Consider the following 20,227-nt stretch of genomic DNA (forward strand, 5'->3'; position numbering starts at 1 on the left):
CAGAAGGCAATGTCTCACCCCAATATGTCTGCTGAGTATCTATGAACTTTCAGTAATTAGCTGAAAATCTCTCCGTGCTGAGTTCTATTGTGTCCCTTTCCCATTCATGTTCACCTGGAACCTAGGATGTGACCTAATATTGAAACAGTTCTTGTGGATACAATTCATTATGATGAGGTCATACTGGATTAGGGTAAGTCTTAAATTCAAAGGCTAGTGTCTTTATAAGACGATTATGTGAGGACACAGAGACACACACAGAGGGAAGAATGTGACAACAGAGACAGAGATTGGAGTGGTGTGTCTGCAAGCCAAGGAGCAACGAAGATTTTCAGTAACCACCAGAAGCTAGAAAGAGAGGAGGAAGGATTCTTCCTTAAGCTCCTTCCTAAGGAGCGTAGGCCTTCTGGCGCCTTGATTTCAGACTTCTGGTTTCCTGAACTGTGGGAGAATGCCTTTCTGTCATTTTATCCACATAGTTGGTGGTAACTTGTTACAGAAGTCCAGGGAAACTAATACAGTCTCTGTTCCTCTGAGGCCTTTTTGACCACTCTGATTAGAGCTGAGAATTTTCTTCTGAATGTCCTGTGCTGGTTAATTTTTTTTTGTCCCCACATTATTCTTTGCACTTCCATGCCCTTTTCTGCTCCCTGAGATGTGAACATAGAGGGATGATATCACCCAACTTTCTTGCCTTCTGGCTACTACTTGGGTTGGTCAATGAGAGGCTGGAAGGAAATCTAAGGGGGAGAATAGAGAGACACCAGTGGTTTTGACTTGGCTGGCTCCCTCTACAACCAAGCCTTTGTCAATTGGCCTTTCTTCATGGACCTACTATTGGAAGAGTTTTTGTAGATGTATTCATTACGATGAGGTCATACTGGATAAGGGTGAGTCTTAAATCCTTTCTTCTTGGAAAAAAGGCCAATTAACAAAGGCTATAGTTGTGGAGGAAGCTTCCTTCCCCTAGCTCTCAAATGGGCTCCAGTTATATTGTTTTTTCCCCTTGACCCTTTCAACTTAGGATGGTAACTGCTGGTCCTCAACATCCCCTGCAGATGTTCTTAACCTTGCCCACAGTTCCATAAATATTTTCTTGACTTAAAACTCTACTCACATCTCTCCTCATAGCATGCACAGACACAGCTGTCTCTATGCCTCTGTCCAGTGGAGAACTTGAGAGCACTCACCTGTGCTTATGTCTGTCTCTCCCAGACCATGGGCTGTGAAGCACAAGCATACTTGGACTTAATAGTTTCAGCATTTCTCACAGAGACTATTCCATAGTAGTTGCTTAGTAAATTAATAAATGAACACATGAGGAGGAAAGCCCTTTCACAATCTAAAAGTACTTAATTTAGAAGTTCATGTTCCTGAGCTCCTAGAAACGGTAGGCTGGGTTTGGGAGACACGTCAGAGTACACTGTGTAGATAATAAGAAATGATTATTGAAGCCCAGTATGTTCACAGAGCGCTGATGCATATTTCATAACACTTGACCTTAATCACAACCTTATGAGAGAGAAGAGAAAGTCAGATATGATTTCAGTTCCCCAAAAAGATAACATACCTAAAGAAATTAAATATATTATCATTAAGTACTTATATTTCAATTACTATTCAAAGTCACGATTTAAGTTTAATTAATAAACCTTAAAATTTTTCAGCATAAAGTGAGATATATAAACAAAAGAATTTTATTTGGAAACAAATACAATACTGTAATTGGGGAAAGAGACCATCTTTGAGGGGAGCTATTATTAATGGTCCTTCATCCATTCGCCTTCTACTCATCTTCTATTGTTTTAGTTGAGAACTGAAGGATAAATAAGGAGTTACTGAATTGAAGGCATTACAGGTTGGGGTGAAGAGGATTTTGTGCAGAAGGACTAGTTCGTTCCAAAATTGAAACAAAGATTAGTCCATTTGAGGAGTCAGAACAGTCCAATGAGGCTGAAGTTTGGTAAGGTCGGAGCAAAGCCATGGCATTGGGAGTTCTCACAGGCTCCACTCTTCCCAGAGGCTCACAGCCTCCCAGCACGGAAAAGAATGCAACCGATTATTCCTTTCTACCTGGAGTCCTTGCACTAAGAAATTTAACAAAACTTTCATTGAGGGGGAAAAACGCTTCAAATCCTTAATTTAATAAAATTAGTTTTTATTATATACTTGACCCTCTCAGTACTTAGAAAGATCAGGAGATACACTAAAGTTGTTGGAAAATTAGTTATAGATGCCTACATTTTCCATAACTAATTTTTATAAACAGAATAGAACTAGTATCCTAAATGAAAAAGTTGCTGTACCATGTCAAGAATCAATTGTATTATAAAGAGAAAAATTTTATTATGTGAGAAGTATAATGAAAAATATAGTGACATAGTAGGATGTATATGGCCCAAAGTGAAGTGGAGATTAGAAGTTGTGGTAGTCAGGGTGCTACTGGGAAACAATGGCCCAGGCTTATTGAAAAGTTTAAAGAAAGGACTTTTTCTAGAGTGTACACAGGCTTAAGGGAACTCATGCAAAATAGGGTCATGGGGATGTGCTTTTATGGTTAAGCATTTTTGTCCCCTCCAAAAATTTAAGTTGTAATTTAATTCCCAGTACAACAGTGTTGAGAGATGGGGACTTTTGACAGGCATTTATATCATGAGGGCTTAGTTTTCATGAATGGATTAATGCTGTTGTAAAAGGGCTTGACAGAGGAATTTTGTCCCTTTTTTATCTTCCTGCCTTCTGCTATGTGAGGATGATGCATTGCTCCTTTCAGGAGGATGCAGCATTCAGGGCACTCATCTTGGAAGCAGAGACAGGACCCTCCCGAAACCTGCCAGCAGCTTGACCTTGGACTTCCCAGCCTCCCTCTAGAGCTGCAAGAAATAAATCTCTGTTCTTTATAAATTACTTAGTCTGTGGTATTTTATCACTTTCACTACAGCACAAGTAGACTAAAACAGAAATTGGTACCAGAGAAGTGGGCGTTGCTATAACAAATACCTAACGATGTGGAGGCAGCTTTGGAACTTGATAATGGGCAGAGACTGAAAGAGTTTGGAAATAAATGCTGGAAAAAGCCTGTATTGCCATGAAAAAGGCATTGAGGATGATTCTTGTGAGTGTTCAGAAGATACGATCTTTAGGGAAAGCCCTATTTTTGTAGTTACTTAAATGGTTATGAACAGAATGTTGGTAGAAGTATGAACTGGGAAGACTATTCTGCTCTATACAGTGGTTTTCAATTTTGCCTGCACATTGGTGATTCCAATGTGCAGGCAAATTTAAAATACATGTACACACACACACACACACACACACAGAAACAGATATAGATATAGATATAGATATAGATATAGATATAGATATAGATAGATATATAGCCAAATCCCACTGCCAGAGATTCTGAGTTAATTGGTTTGGTGTATGGCCTGCGTATTGAGAGTTTTAATAGCTTCCTGAATGATTTTGATGGGTATGTGGTATTGAGAACTAGTTTTCTATATCTTAACATTTATTTTTCTCCTCTGAATTGCTGCAACATTGTTGTATCTCTTACAATATAATATAAAACCTTTAAATTTCTCTTACCTTGTTTCTTATAATGAAGCTCAGTATTTCACATTGAACTCTGCTTTCTCTAACAAAATGACAATGCATGTCTTTAGATTCTCTTTAGTGCTGATTCCATTTCTGAGCATATAGTAGCTACTTACTAAGTATCCAGTGGGTCAGTGTACTGGAGATCACTGAGTACCTTCACACAAGGTCACGGAGTACAGTCTCTTCTTCCTCCTATTGGAGACAGGTTTCCATTCCAGAGAGAACGACAAGCCAGAACATCAAGAAGACAAATTGGTTTTGAGAATGTCAACATGAAAAATGAGAAAACTACTTTTAACAGTTGGAAACCTATTTAAACTCCTAATCCTCTTATTAAACCTGTTTGGAGACAGCTTGGAGAAGCCAATGCTAGGGCTGCTTCCATTTACCATCCAGATGTACAAAATAAATAATGGAATTGTAATCAGCTGGAGAAGCTGCAGAGCCCTAACACCTGATGAGATTTTTAAATTCATTTTTCCCCTGGGAAAGCTAATTACAGCAAACTATTTCATCAAACTGTCCTGGAGAGTGGTTGTACTTGGCAGTGCCACCCTTAGAGACAAGTTTACTTAATAAAAGGATATGACCTTAGTTCCACTACATTAAGGTAACAGAAACCAATTGTTTGTGTGCATTTGTCATAAGGGCTGTTTTTATGAGTAAGTTTTCAGAAGAAGAAAACCATTATTATTTGGAGAATATTGCCTCAATCTTCAAAAGCATAGGGGTTATAATTGTTAATAATATACCTCGATTCATTTTCATGTATATACAGGTTTTGACACGTTTGGCAAGATACATAGATAGACACACACACACACACACACACACACACACACATTTATTTCATAGCAACCCTGAAATTTAGGAAATAATACCCCTTTTTACAGGTAAGAGACTCAAGACCCAGAGAAGTTACTTGCTCAGAGTTAAGTAAGTGTTCAGTGTTAGAACTAATATGAGAACTTAAGCCTAATTTACTTCTATTTTTTTCCAAGCTGCTTCCGATTATGGTGGCAAAAAAAAAAAAAAAAAGAAAAATAACCTAAGACTTTCGACTTTCTTGGGAAAATGGTACACACGTAACATTTGTTCTTTTAAGACACATGAAGGTAGACATTGGATTAGGACCCTTTGATAAGACAATGAGCCAAATGAGAACCATCCTGGGGTGCAGATGAAGAACGGCTCCTGTGAGGAGTGGTTTTTATTTTTCCCTTTGGGAAAAAGCTGGACTGAGACACTCTGATGAAAAGAGACCATCTACCTCATTTTCTCCCTCTCCCTTTCCATTATCGTGCCAGGCACATCTGCCTTTAATGCCACTAACTTTCTGGGTTACTTGATGCTTCCAAACGTCCCACTGGCTCCTCGCACATCTATCCCCTCTGACTCACAGTCAAGTCTTCTCTTCCCTCCACCAGGATCTCACTGTTCTCTGTTACTCTCTCAGGTGTTCCCTTTGTTCCAGACTTGCAGATTTGCCCTCTGCTTTTCTTTTCTTTCTTTCTTATTTTTTTTTTTTTTGAGACGGAGTTTCGCTCTTGTTACTCAGGCTGGAGTGCAGTGGCGCGATCTCAGCTCACCGCAACCTCCGCCTCCCGGGTTCAGGCAATTCTCCTGCCTCAGCCTCCCGAGTAGCTGGGACTACAGGCACACGCCACCATGCCCAGCTAATTTTTGTGTTTTTTAGCAGAGACGGGGTTTCACCATGTTGACCAGGATGGTCTCGATCTTTTAACCTCGTGATCCACCCGCCTCAGCCTCCCAAAGTGCTGGGATTACAGGCTTGAGCCACCGCGCCCGGCCTTGCCCTCTGCTTTTCTGCCCTCATTCATTCCTTCCTTGCTACCCCTTCCCTCCTGCGTGCTCCCTCCTTTCTCTTTCTCTTCTGCATATAATGATGCTGCACATTTCCAATTCCTTTTTTATTGCTGGTCTATCTCCTACTGAGCTATGCCTTCTCCTGAATGTGTTGTTAACAATTATGTCTTCTGCTTTTCTCCATTGTTCTCATGTATGTGCTTGGCATATTTCCAAAGGTGCTGAAGGCTCAGTAGATATTCAAAAAATCTTCCAGTACTCATTAGGAAGAGGGGAGACAGTGAGGTAAAATGTGTCATAAAACATTGAGACTTCCACATTTTTTTTCCTTTCTTTCAACTCGGGAAGAAATAAGTAAATAAACAAGGATAATTATATCTGAAATAATTTAATGCTGTCAGTCACTGTTTCAGAACATGCTCCTCTTCAAGGCTAATCATTCCAAAGATAGGTGAAAAAATATGTTGATGTATTTATTCATTCAGTCAGTCATCCACACTCCTTTGTCTTCTAAGAACATAAAGGTAATGGCCATTTATGGTGCTTAAAAGCACCATTTTTAAGCAACTCATCATTTCCACACTGATTTGAAGTAACTCCTTTATTATACACTAACATCTCATTTATCCTAGAGTATTTTCTTTCTGGGTTAGGTCTTCAGTAGTTTTCAGACTTGATTTAATATATCTTAGGGAAAAAATCCTTAGTTTTTCTTTTATTTAAAAATATTCTTGGCTGTATTCACTCACTTTTTCATATAAAATGTAAATTTACTGTGATTAGTTAAACTATTATGATTTTGATTGGAATTTTATTAAACCCGTGCATCGGTTTGAGGGAGAATTGACATTATCACTACTTAAAATGATCTCATTTAAAAACACAGTTTCCTTCCGTGTTTATTAAAATTTTTTTTATACTTTTTAACACAAAAATGTTATTTTCCTCATTTGTTAAGATGAGGATAACAGGATCTATGTCACAGTGTCATAGTGAAGATTAAGTGACATGATACTTGTAGAGCCCTTGATGTGTTCCACAGATAGCAAGCTGTCAGCGAGGATTATTAAGTATAAGCTCTGATCATGATGGAAATAAACATGATGCTTGTTTTAGTTTGGGCTGCTGTAGCAAAGTACCATAGGCTGGGGAGCTTATAAACAACAGAAGTTTGCTTTCATAGTTCTGGAGGCTGGAAGTCGGAGATCAGTGTGCCAGCATGGTTGGCTTCCAGTGAAGACCCTCTTTTGAGGTTGTATCCTCACACAGTGGAGCGGGAGAGAGAGTGGGCTAGTGTTCTTCTTATATGCTCACTAACCTCATCATGACCTAATTATCTCCCCAAGTCCCCACCTCCAAATACCATACTACTGGGGCTAGGGTTTCAATACATGAATTTGGGGAGTACACGAACATGTAGTCCATAGCATATCCCATCCTTCTACCCCATCTTCATCCTAAGAGATAAGGTGTAGGAAAATAAATATTAATAATATGCTGGATTCCTCTTAAAATCCCAGAAGTATTGTATAAAATATCTCTGCAAGTCTGAGTCTCTGCCTGAAATCAGTGGTAGGAATTCCTAATGTGGATCACCGGGCAAGAAATAAAACAGAATTCTGTATGATCCAAAGTTCATTCTCTCTAAGAACTGTCTGCCTTCAGGTATCAGATCCCACCAGCATTTGTTACTATAAATTCAAGTATTTCTCTTTCCTCTTTATTGTGTTTCACTTGACATTATAAACATTTACCCATTTTTAAGTTATTATTTTCAAAGAATCATTTTCTTCATTTATTTATCCAGTCTACATTTCTTTTCTGGATATTACTAATTCCCCTCTCTTACTTTTTCTAGAATTTTGTCCTTGTCTTTTTTCTAATTTGAGTTCAAGGAACAATTTATTTTCATTGTGTGTTTTTTTTTGGTTTATTAATGAAATCATTCATGTTTATAATATTGCCTCTGAACAAAGTTTTTATTATCTGGCTTGTTAGAATTGATATATCCATATGGTCATTCATTTCAATTTTAATTTTATTGAATTGTAGTCAGAGACCATGGCTTGTGTGTTTCTGATTGGAATAATGTATAGAGTTTTCCTTAGTGACTGGATATATGATACATTTTTGTAAATGCTCCACAAAGTCTTGAATAAAATATTTATTTCTCTTGAAGGTATTTACAATTGTTCCCTTTCCAGTACCACCCAAATCCAACTTGTTACCAAAACCTGCCAAATCTACCAAAAATATATTTCATATCAGCCTCTTTGTTTTCACCTCTGCTGACCCCACCTCCACTAAGCAGCCACCAGAATTGTTCCCTCACCACTACATTGATTTGTGGTGTTTTCCAAACCCTGCTCCACCTGCCAGCCAGGTGATTTAAATACGTCAATCAGTTTGCAACCCCCAGCCCCCCTGCAGCAAGCTGAATGCTCTCCATTTGTTTCTGCTCAAAGGAAAGAATTGAGACCTAAACACACTGCAAAACTTGGCCCCTTTTTTCTCTCTCACTTGATTACAGGCCCCCCTTTCCTGTGCTTACTGAGATGGAGCCATAGAGGGGACAGCCCTCTGTTTGGTCCTTGAATCTGTCAAGCACTTTTTCGTCTCAGACCCACAGCACATGGTGTCTCCGATCTGCAAGGGTCTCTATTGTGTTTGCTTGTGTTTTAACTTAAAAACCACACCATTTATAAGTGTAGAAAGGAGAGCTTTACTTATAAAGGCAATTACAACCTCAGACAGAACTACAGCCTTGGCCAAAAAATCCAAAAGTAAGCATTTTTGGAGGGGGAGGGTGGAATGAGGATTTATGCTGAATGGATTGACTAAGAATACATATTTAATAGATGTAGGAGGAGTTACAGATATTCATGAAGGCGTTCCTAATGCATGCATACTAAAAAACATGCATGTTACATACAACCTAAGTTCATTTAGGAGTGGAGACTTAACATTACAATTAGGCCCCATGTGCCAAAAGGTGAAGCAGGGACACAAAGAACTCAGTGTGCAGCCTCTCTAAACAGGCCAGAACCAGTCCATGGTTGGGGGTCTCTTATTAAGAGAAAGTTACTGAAATCAGTCCCTTGTCCAATCAAAACTAGTTAATGGCTGTGGAAAGGCGGGACAGTCAGTTAGCCAGCATCTGGCAGTGAGCTGCAACTGTTTAAATATTGCTTATCTCAAAGCCAGGGCCTATTTAGCTGCTAGAGAAAAAGACAAAGCTAGTGGCAGTTAGAACATAGTTTATTCTTTTTTTAAATATTTTTTTTTTGAGATGGAGTCTCTCTCTGTTGCCAGGCTGGAGTGCAGTGATGCGATCTCGGCTCACTGCAACCTCTAGCTCCCGGGTTCAAGTAATTCTCCTGCCTCAGCCTCCCAAGTAGCTGGGACTACAGGCACACGCCACCATGCCCAACAATTTTTTGTATTTTTAATAGAGACGGGTTCCACCAAAACATAGTTTATTCTTTAAGTGTAGGAGTATGTGACTTAACCCCTGCCTGGCATGGCCTGATGTCTTATTGCCATGAAGTTCATTCAATCCATCTTATGATCTCCATTTTAACATTAATGCTGGTCAGTTGTTGCATCTAAACTGAAAAGAGAGAGGGTATAATGAGGTGTGTCTGACCTTCTGTCCCATCGTGGCCAAGAGAATTCACCTTTGAACTTAAGAGCTTTTAAAGGTTTCTCTGGGATCCCCTTGGCCAAGAAGCGATCTGTTCAGTCAGCTGAAGGGACTTAAGATTTTATTTTTGTTTACATCTGGCTTGCTTCTTTGCCTGCCCCAGGCCTCTGTCTCCAGAGAGCTCTTCCCAGACCACCAGACCTAAAGGAAATCTATCCCTCCCCCTCCAAATTCAATTTCCTCAAACTCCGTACTATTCCTTTACAGCACTTAATGCAATTTATAATTGAATATTTGTTGCAAGTCCCAAAACTACCTTATCTACTAGGCTGAAAGCTCTATGAATGAAACATCTTTATGTCCCTCAGAAAACCTATTGTGTAGCACATTTTCAACATGTAAGTCTCTTGAAAATAGGTTTAATGGAAAACTGACTTGTGTAGAGCACAGAGTATGATATATCTCCCCAAATTTACCTTATTATTTGTAGTATTTGGAACAAACATCCTTATTTATTTATTCTTCATCAGTCAAGCGAGGAGCCACAAGTATTGAAGTTCCTACTATAGTTATGTTTCTGTCAATTTCTTCATATTTCTGGTATGTTTTGCTTTAGAAATGCCAAAGCAATGTTGTTCAGACTGTGAGTGTTTTTGGACTGTTGTAATTGTGCATGATCTAGGACTCTTGGTTGTAACTAATAGGATCCAATGTGAACTTGTAGCAGTGGACTTTAAAAGAAGAACTTGAGACCAGCAATGCAGCCAGGCCTTAGGGTGTCTCAATATGAGTGTTTGTTTGTTTGTTTGTTTGTTTGAGACAGAGTTTCACTGTTGTTAACCAGACTGGAGTGCAATGGCACGATCTCGGCTCACCACAACCTCCACCTTCTGGGTTCAGGCAATTCTCCTGCCTCAGCCTCCCGAGTAGCTGGGACTACAGGTGCGCACCGCCATGCCCAGCTAATTTTTGTATTTTTAATAGAGACGGGGTTTCACCTTGTTGACCAGGATGGTCTCAATCTCTTGACCTCGTGATCCACCCACCTCGGCCTCCCAAAGAGCCGGGATGTTTTTGTTCACCTTTAATTGATTTTTATGTCTATGTAGCTCTAGGCCTTGTTTGTAAACAATGCATGTAAATATTCATTAGTTTTTTTTCCACTGGTCACCAAATGGCTTGGACTCTCCCAACATCATAAACAAAAGATCCATGAATATGGTCACCCCCAAAAGGAATTTTTGTGTTCATACCATGTTTTCCCTCTGCTTGATGGGGCAGCCTCTCTGTGGGCTAACCCTGTATGCCTGGCCTTCTGTCTGGCCAGATTTCCAGATGTTACTGAGCCAAGGACAGGTTAAACCTGGCTTAGTATCCTCCTTCCAGGTACTCATGACTGCCATCATTGGGCAAACTCCTTGCTGGGTTTCTGGAAGATACCACCATTTTTCCCCAATGCTGTTGAACTGCAACAGCAAAACAGAAACCAAAGTTCTTGGCCCTCATGTGTTCCACAACCCACTCTCACCTCTGTTTACCAATCCCAATGTGAGTCTGTGATGGTGGGGATGAGTTAGTCCCCTTTCCTCCAATCTCCGTAGCCCTGCTGGCTTTCTGCTCAATTTAGCACCTCTTTAACCCAGATTCTTCCAGGGTTGCGTCTTCATTCAAATGCTACTTCACAGAAAGAGATTTTGAGGGTTACATACATACGCTATTTTCTCACCTTATTACATAAGAAAAAAATCCAAACTTAGTAAGGAGAGAATTTATTCAGAAGTATTATTGCAATAGGGCCAGGGAGATTATTGCAATAAAGAGAACTCGTGATGATAAGACCTGCAAACAACTCATGGGATAGGCAAAAATAACTTTTCTTTTACAGAAAGGAGTAACAAGGCTAGAAAAAACTGGGTATAGGGAAGTGGGAAGAAAGGGTGACATGATCAGATGACCATGAGGCCATCCTATATCCCTGGAGTGGCCCTTAAGGAGCAACTACATGTTGGCTCAGTTGAGGTTGGACCAAAGGCCAGAGAGTTGGGAGAAGGAAAGAATCTTAACCAAAGTGTAGTTTACAAGTGTTTTGTTCCAATTGATCAGAGGGACAAACAGTTCAGCTAATAATTTATGAGACAAATAATGGGAATTTAGAGGATCTTTGTCTGCCTTTATCAATAGACCAATAAGGGAGATATCTATTTGTCTTTTATTTTTATTTCAAACAATTTATTGTGGACAATTTCAAAAATGTACAACACACAAAGATAGTGATATATCCATCACTCAGCTTCAATTATCAACCTTCACTAGTTTTGGTTTATATACGGTAGTACCCCCCCCTTATTGTCCTGTCTTGCTTTCTTTGGTTTTAGTTACCTGCTGTCAACCTGTCCAAAAATATTAAATGGAAAGTTCTGAAACAATTTATAAACTTTAAGTTGCATGCCATTCTGAATAGTGTGATGGAATCTCTTGCTGTCCTGCTCTGACGTGAACCATCCTTTTGTCCAGTGTATCTGCTTTGTACGCTCTCTGTCTGTGGTTTACTTTGCAGCCATCTGGATTACCAGATCAAAAAAAAAGTAGTACATTTGATACTCAAACACCATAGGTTTTAGCTGTGTGGGTCCACTTATATGCAAATTCAAAATACAGTATTCTCTGGATGAGTGAAACCCGCATATATGGAACCTGACTTTCCTCTAAGTGAGTTCAGCAGGGCAGACTATAGGACTTGAGTGTGCATGGGATTTTGGTGTATGCAGAGGTGCAATCTTCTATGTATAGAGGAATGATTGTATATATAGAGTTTAGTACTATCCATGGTTTTAGGCATCCACTGAGGTCTTGAAACTTATGCCTCCTAGATAGGGAGGAACTATTGTATCCTACTACTTGATATTGGGTTGGGGTTGGCTTCAAACAAGTTTTAGATTAGTATGTCATTTCACCTGCTAATATTACAATATATATCTATAAAGGATAACTTGTTCTGCATATTACACAGAACTAAATTAACAATAATTTCTTAATATCATTTAACTTGTTCACATTTCCCAAGTCTGAACATACTTTTACAGTTGATTTATTCAAGACAGTATCCAATGAAGGTTTATAAACCATATTTTTAAAGATCACATTTTTGAAACTTTAAAAAATAAGTTTTTATTTTAAAATATTGACATAAAAGTTTCTGTATGTATCATGTACAACCCGCTTCTGGTTGCCACCATTGTATTATCTACTTCTATGCGATCAACATTTTTAGATTTCACATATGAATGACCTGGCTTACTTCACTTAACATAATGTCCATTTCCATTCATGTCACACATGTCAGTATTTCATGCTTTTTAATGCCTTAATAATATTCCATTGCTATATATACCACATTTTCTTTATTCACTAGTTTACTGATGAACACTTGGGTTGATTTCACATCTTGACTATGGTAAATAGTACTGCAATAAACATGGGAGTACATATATCTCTTGGACACATAAACTTTGGGTATATCCCACTCAGCAGTGGGATTGCTGGGTTATATGGTCGTTTCACTTTTAATATTTTGAAGAACCTCTATACTGATTTCCATAAAGGCAGTACTAACTTACATTTCTACCAACAACCTCTAAGGGTTCCCCTTTTCCCACATCCTCACCAACATTTGTTATCTTTTGTCTTTTTGATAAATAGCAATTTTAGCAGGAGTGAAGCTATATTTAATTATGGTTTTGATTTGCATTTCCCTGGTGATTAATGATATGTATCATTTTTCATGTACCTGTTTGTTGATATTTACTCAGGGTAGCTGGCAAAATATTAAGGAGAATATTAGGGAAAATTAAAGATTATAGTCTCAAACCTTTTGGAAGACTGAACCTCATCCAGAGGTTTACTCAAACCTTTTTATTAGGGTAGGCCAAAGTCTGCCAGCTGGTCCATTAAGTTAGGGAGAAGATGGGGACAATTACAGGCTTTCCCAGTTTAAGTCTGTTTACCCCACATCCCTTTGTGTATACTCTGTTTACTTTTGTAAACTTTGCGCTGGATGGATCTCTCAGGTGGAGATCAAACGGAATTACCTGTTAATAGTGTTTACGCTGAACCTGGAACCTAAAGCTTTTATCATTCGTAAAAACACTCTTTTAATCATGTTAATTATCCACAGTGTGTTGACTTAGAACCTCTGTTTTAAAATTCATACTGAATAAATGTAATGATGGAGAGGGAGTCTTGGTCCATTTCACCCTCTGAAAGCAGCCAACATCCATTGCTAGTCCACTTGAACTACTGTAACGGTGTGAGAGTGCATTCATTCATCCATTGTTGAGTCAGGCTCTGCAGACCAGACCTCCACAGGTGGTGGTCAACGTCTCACCCGTTGGCCATTTGTATGTCTTTTTTTTTTTTTGAGAAATGTCTATTTGTTTTGCCCATTTATAAATCAAGTTATATGTTTTCTTGCTATTGAATTGAGTACCTTACATACTTTAGATATTAACCACTTATGAAATGTATAGTTTGCAAATGTTTGTTCCCATCCTGTATGTTGTCTCATCACTCTGCTGATTTTTTCCTTTGCTGTGCAAGTAGCATAAAAAGACATAGGGAAAAAGCTCCATGACATTGATCTGGGCAATGATATTTTTGGATATAACTCCAAAAGCCCAGACAATAAAGGTAAAAATAAATACGTGGAATTATGTTAAACCATGAATGTTAGCTTAGTCTCATGGAAAAGGGTGGTTCTTTGTAGTAAGCCATTTTCTGGAACACAAAGGGTGTGAGGATTTCTTATCCTTTGCTGTTTGACGGTATCACAGGGATAAGGTAACATTCACTACTGACACCTTCCATTCATCTTCCACCCACTCTGATCTGTGTTTTGCACTTAACCTCCTTTTTAAAATATATATGTGTATGTTGCCAGTGACCCTCTTCCTTGCCAAATTCAATAGACTTTTCTCAGTCCTGCTAGTCCCTAGGTCCCCGGAGCATTTGGGGCAACTTGCCATTTTCTCCTTTCTTAGACTAACTGCCCTTGGGCTCCATGAAGCCACAGTCTCCTGTTTTTTCTTTCTCCTCTGGCAGTGATGCTTCTTTCTTCTTTGTCTGTTTTTCTTTCACCCAATGCCTAATGTTGGGAGAGAGAAGCCCTATTTTGTAGGGTTCAGTCTGTAGGCCTCTTCCAAAGCTTCCTGCTTTCTTAAATTCATGTCATTCATTTCCATACATTTAAATATTATGTCTTTGTCTGTTGCCTTCCAATGTTTATCTCCATCCCACAGCTCTTTCCAGAACTCCTGACTCATGTATGTAACACTTGAAATCTGTATCTTATATATCTGTATCTTATATGTATATGTATATGTATATATATGTGTATATATATATTATTGCACTTTAGGTTCTGGGGTACATGTGCAGAACATGCAGGATTGTTGCATAGGTATATGCATGGCAATGTGGTTTGCTGCCTCCATCTCCCCTCTTACCTATATCTGGCATGTAAAAGGAATTTCAGACATAAACTATCCCAAATGAAGTTTTATTCCCTATGTGTGTCTCAAACTTCTCCCATCCACTTAGCAGCATAATCTACGGATCCATCCATCCTTTCCTTACTCATCTCTTTACAGCTATTGCCACCCCCTGTTCGTAGCCTTCAGAACATGTACTGATTATGTCCACTTTTCTCTATCTCCACTGTCACAGTCATAGCTCAAACCACCATTATCTATCACTTAAACTACTGCTGTTGCTTCTAATTGTCTTCTCTTATCCTGCCCTCTCTTTGACTCAGTCAGTTTACCATGTGATGGCCAGAATAACCTTTTATATCCCTCATTCAAAACATATTAGTGACGCCCTTAGGTTAGAAGCTATAATTTGCAGCAGAATTTTTTCAACCTCAGCACTATTGACATTTTGTTCTGGATAATTCCTGGTTATGGGGGACTGCTCTGTGCAAAGCAGAAAGTTTAGCAGCAGCCCTGGCCTCTATCCACAAGATGCCACTAGCATTCCTGGTTGCTATTATTATTATTATCATTATTACTGTGTGTGTGAATGCCTTGTTACTGCTTTTCACAACTTAATTATCTGTTAAAATTCCACTCAACATCCATCTTCATCATGCCAACTTCTTCATGAGTCTTTTCTGAGATTTTTCAACCCACCTTAAAACTCTCGGCAAATTAAATTGTTCCCTTCTCCATCCTTCAATAATCTTCCATCTACAGCATTTATGGGGTTGCATTCATCATAACGAGTTAAATAGATAAATATTATTCTTCCTTATTTCAATGTAATACTCAGCATAACATCTGAAACATTTGAAGCATAACAATTTTAATGAATTTAATTATTTTATCATGTTTCTACAAAACAATTGCATCTCTCTGTCAATCTTGCCATTATCTCTCCTTGCATACAGAGATGCACTTATATTCTGTTCCCTTTGGAGCCATTTTTCCCCCTGATGAGACTTTCCCTTAATCCACTTCTTCCCCACAAAGATATTTCAACAACCAGTTTTTCTACCTCCAATACCAGTCCTCTTAGTCACTTTTCTAGCTGCTCTGTAAAATAAAAAAAATCACCAAAAAACTAAGTGGCTCAAGGTCAGTTGGCTTGTCTGAGGCAAAGCTACTCAAACACATTCTGCAAACCTGCACTTCCTACACTGTCTTTCTAACAGATGGTCTATTGGAAAGGACAACTGAGACCAAAAATAGACCTGTAATGGCTTATTAAGATGCATTTAGGGAGAGAGAAAACACATTTCACAATGATATAAATACAGTACCTTGAAGTTGGGTAAAACTTTTTGAAAGCATTTTATCTATATGGCTGTCACATCAAATGTTCTTTGCGGCCAAGCTCCCCTTCTAATGCAGTGGAAATGTGCCTGTTGCTGTTATATTGTTACTGTGCTTTTGGGAGCATCTCTCCATTTTCCAAAATTCCTTTTCTTTAGCTATGCAGATACCAGACATATCACTCAGTGCTTTTATGTGGACTGTAGCTAAACAGGAGCAGATGCTCTAATTCCAAGTAAAACAAAATTCTCATAGGAGGCCTTGATATATGTTGGCTCAATGAGAGTGCACACAATTTGAAGAAATTAATAGATATATTTGAAGCCCCTTTTGTTTATGTTTCATCATATTTAAAAAATCAAGATCAGGCTTTAAATAGGTGGTTTAAAAATAGAATGAGAGTCTCTCAAGCCAGAATTTAGCAAAGGGAAAAATGTTAGGAGAGTGTGAAGACCCAAATACCTCATTAACACAGTTGAGGGGACCTTGATCTCCCTAGGAATAGTATATATGCTTTGAGACTGAAGGAGAGTAAGTAAGAAAGCAGAAAACCACCATTCACAATTCTGGCTCAAGTTTGGACCTAGATATTTAGATCTTATGAAATGTGAAAATGAAGATTCAAGCAGATACCAATCCCAGCCTCTGGATGAACTGCTGCTGTGGCATTTATGAACAAATATCTTTTGTGAACATTGTGGAGCCTGGAGCCAGAATTTGCATTTGTTAAATCATCATGCACAAATAAGAAATGCATATCGGAAGGCACTCCATTATTTTGATATAGTATCTGTACATATTTAGCTTCCTCTTTTTTTATCATAACTTCAAACGAAATACCATTACTTGCCAGTGGGTAGAGTTCACTATACATTTATCACTAGTGTTGTTACTCTAGATATCTGCATGTGTAATTAAAGAGAGGAAAAAAGATAGATTGTAGTTCTTCATATATGAAAAAGATGGAATGAGAATAATTATTTTTGGAATTAATGAGATGATGTTTGCTAATGGTTTGGAAAATAAAATAGGATTAGATATGAAAATAAGATACAGAGTATTCTAGTCTTGGCCTGTTAAGTTATTATGGGGAAATATTTGCCAAACTAGGAATTTTATCAGTTTCTGTACTCAGAGCATATATAAAGTTAACTCATGAGACAGCAAAAAGTTTAATTTCATGTACATATCTACCTACTTACACACAGACACACACACAGACTCTCTCTCTCTCTCTCTCTCTCACACACACACACACCTCTCTCTCTCTCTCACACACACAGACACACACACACACACACACACACACACACACACACAGTTTCAATAAATACTGCAGACTGCCAGAGTTCAGGATTTATAGACCATTAAAAAAAGACACAGAAAAATAAAAGGGCTTTTTTTTTTTTTAGGTCGTAAAACATCTCCATTGATCTCTAATCTTTTCATTCCTCCTACCACTAGAGTTCTGCTCACCCTTTTAGACTTGTGATGACTGAAAAAAATCTGGGTAAAGAGGAGAGAAAAGGAAAGATAGCTCAAGAGGTCCTGGAATACAGACTGAAGTCTCTACGTTGCCAAAGGCCAAAGTCAATTCTATTGGGATCTTCTAGTTAAATGACCTCTGCAGTGGTAAGATGCTCAGAAGTCTCTCCGAGCAGAGTCTAGGGTTAGAGGTAGACAAAGCTAATCCAGAACTGAGGATTCAATTCTGTGCTAGACACTGAAGGGCCATAAATCATCTCTGCCCTATCTCCTAGGAAAGATACTGAGGATGAGCAAAGCCACCATTTTGGATAGCTGCTTTATTCTGTACATGTCTTTGACTGCCCCAAGGGTGAGGCTCCTTCTCAAAGTGAGCCCTTTATTGTCCTCCTTCTCTCCCAAGTACTCAGAGAGTATCCAGGTACCCAGTTTTAGCATGTTTATTCATGAAGCTCACTTTCATTTGACTCCCTGGATTGTGTCACCTCCTGTCATCACTCAGAGTATTCAGCTGCATAATAGAAGTTCCAGCAAACACTTTTTATGTGGCAAGATTTTCTTGTCTATTCTATCACCCTTTCTATTTTGACTCTCTCACCTTTTCTCCCTACTTACCTACCTTATAGATTCCTTGTAATCTCAATTGTAAAGAACTTGGTGTTAGTTGGAAAAGATATTTGGGCTAATAGGAATAGCAGGAATTATAATTTGGAGAAATTCTAATTTTGTAAGATAATAGTCTTCATTGATTCCTTAAAGATTGACAATTTATTCATTTCTCTAAAGCATGGCTTTCAGCTGGAAAGGTGCATTAGGCTTCCCCAGAGTGCTTTTAAAATCCACAATTTCCTAGTGGTCACCCAAATCTACTACTGGGCTTTGAGGAGTAAAAGCCCAGTGGTTTTTTTCCCCTCGGAAAAATATGTAGAACTAGTTTAGGTCATCTGAATTTCACTCCAAGACCAAACAAATTTAAAATCTAGGGACTTAAACTGTGTTCTTTAGTTTCCCCTAGAATTGTATTCATGAATTTTTTTTAGCCTTATGTGCTCAGGTTATGAAAATTGCTAATTTCCATTAAGTTTGATATTAAGGATATTGTTATGAATTCACAAATTGTCTCATATCATAATCCTGGGTAAAAATTTCTCTGAGACGTAAATGCTACAGTTGAGGTAGGGGTTAGTAGAGGAGGCAGAGACAACTATTTTTCCTGAGCACCTTTTACTTTTTGGATTTTAAGTTTTGTAACTTTCAGTTTTCTTGCTTTTCTTTGTAGTCTACTATAAAGCTCTTAATTCAAGTTCAAGCTCAAAGTAACCCAGTTTTAACAATTGTATACATACTTTTGGTGTACATTACTGTGTATGTCCTTGGCTTCTTTTTATTTGCCAAATTGTATTTTCCTTTGGCCTTCTTTTCTCCTTCCTTCCTTCCTTCCTTCCTTCCTTCCTTCCTTCCTTCCTTCCTTCCTTCCTTCCTTCCTTCCTGTTTCCTTCCTTCCTCCTTCCCTCCCTCCCTCCCTCCCTTTCTTCCTTTCTCTCTCTCTCTCTTTCTTTCTTTCTTTTACACAGTTTCACTTTTGTTACCCTGACTGGAGTGCAATGGTGTGATCTCAGCTCACTGCAATCTCTACCTCCTGGGTTTCAGTGATTCTCCTGCCTCATCCTCCCAAGTAGTCGGGATTACAGACATGTTTCACCACTCCTGGCTTTTTTTTTTTTTTTTGGAAATGCAATCTCACTCTGTTGCCCAGGCTGGAGTGCAGTGGCAAGATCTTGGCTTACTGCTACCTCTGCCACCTGGGTTCAAGCGATTCTCCTGCCTCAGCCTCCCAAGTAGCTGGGATTATAGGCACCTGCCACTGCACCCAGCTAATTTTCGTAGTTTTTAGTAGAGAAGGGGTTTTACCATTTGGCCAGGCTGGTCTCGAACTCTTGACCTCAGGATCTGCCTGCTTCGGCCTCCCAAAGTGCTGGGATTACAGACATGAGCCCCCATGCCTGGTCTGGGCTTTGGTTCTTAATAGGCTTCAGTATTTTGGATTTATTATTGGAAACCGCCAATTCAAATTTTGTCAGAATTAAAAATAACAAAACTTGAGAGCATATACATAGTAACACTGCATTTTTCCCTTTTATGAAGTTTATTATTAAACTTGGGAACAAATATTCTAGACTTTAAAGTTTGTAAAGTATAATGGATGACAGATGAAGAAACTGAAATTAGAAAGGTTATCTTCATACAGCCTTTCATTAATGGATATGATAAATTGTTAACGCTATCTTTTGAATACAGTTATTTCATTTCTATACTATGGTGACTTTTTCTAGATCATTTTTTCACTAATATTATCTGGTTTGCTTTACATAACTGTTTTTTATTGTAATTAGCATTACAATTATTATCTTCATTTTAAAATTGTCTTTGTCAAAAGATGTTATAATGTCCTCAGAAATATTATTCTACCATATTGGGAGCTTTTTGAAATCTTCTCACTAGTGTTACAGCTAATAATTTAAGATCAACTATGTCTACAAAATTCATTTAATAATATTTAAGTAAGATGCATGTAAGTTTAATGGCAGTGTGGTAGAGAGTAAGGTAAAAATATAGAAAGAATTATGTAAGCCCTAACATCCAGGCATTTATAATTCCATTGGAGAGAAATATATAAACATTTTTAAGGAAAATTAAACAAAATAAAATAAATAGTATGCTGAATTATTAGTTTAAAACTAGCTGACCGGTCACCGTGGCTCACACCTGTAATCCTAGCCGTTTGGGAGGCCAAGGCAAGCCAATTGCCTGAGCTCAGGAGTCTGAGACCAGCCTGGCCAGCACA

The 20,227-nt window shown here is 38.4% G+C and overlaps 1 long non-coding RNA gene across 4 annotated transcripts in view; it reads right to left on the reverse strand.

Annotated features, from left to right (window-relative positions):
* The window catches only part of LOC118147258 (uncharacterized), a 100,594-nt gene that overhangs the window by 11,070 nt on the left and 69,297 nt on the right, over window positions 1-20,227 (reverse strand). For 2 of the 4 annotated variants that reach the window (XR_008476248.2, XR_013526066.1), the window contains exons 4-7: window positions 15,256-15,402; window positions 10,599-10,744; window positions 3,714-3,792; window positions 1,191-1,223 (exon numbers count right to left, since the gene is read on the reverse strand). This is a non-coding gene — a long non-coding RNA (uncharacterized LOC118147258). The remainder of the gene's footprint in view (window positions 1-1,190; window positions 1,224-3,713; window positions 3,793-10,598; window positions 10,745-15,255; window positions 15,403-20,227) is intronic. The other 2 variants (XR_004733463.3, XR_013526067.1) reach the window with 1 other exon arrangement.

This window comes from Callithrix jacchus, chromosome 14 (genome assembly GCF_049354715.1).
Source record: "Callithrix jacchus isolate 240 chromosome 14, calJac240_pri, whole genome shotgun sequence".
Taxonomy (NCBI): domain Eukaryota; kingdom Metazoa; phylum Chordata; class Mammalia; order Primates; family Cebidae; genus Callithrix; species Callithrix jacchus.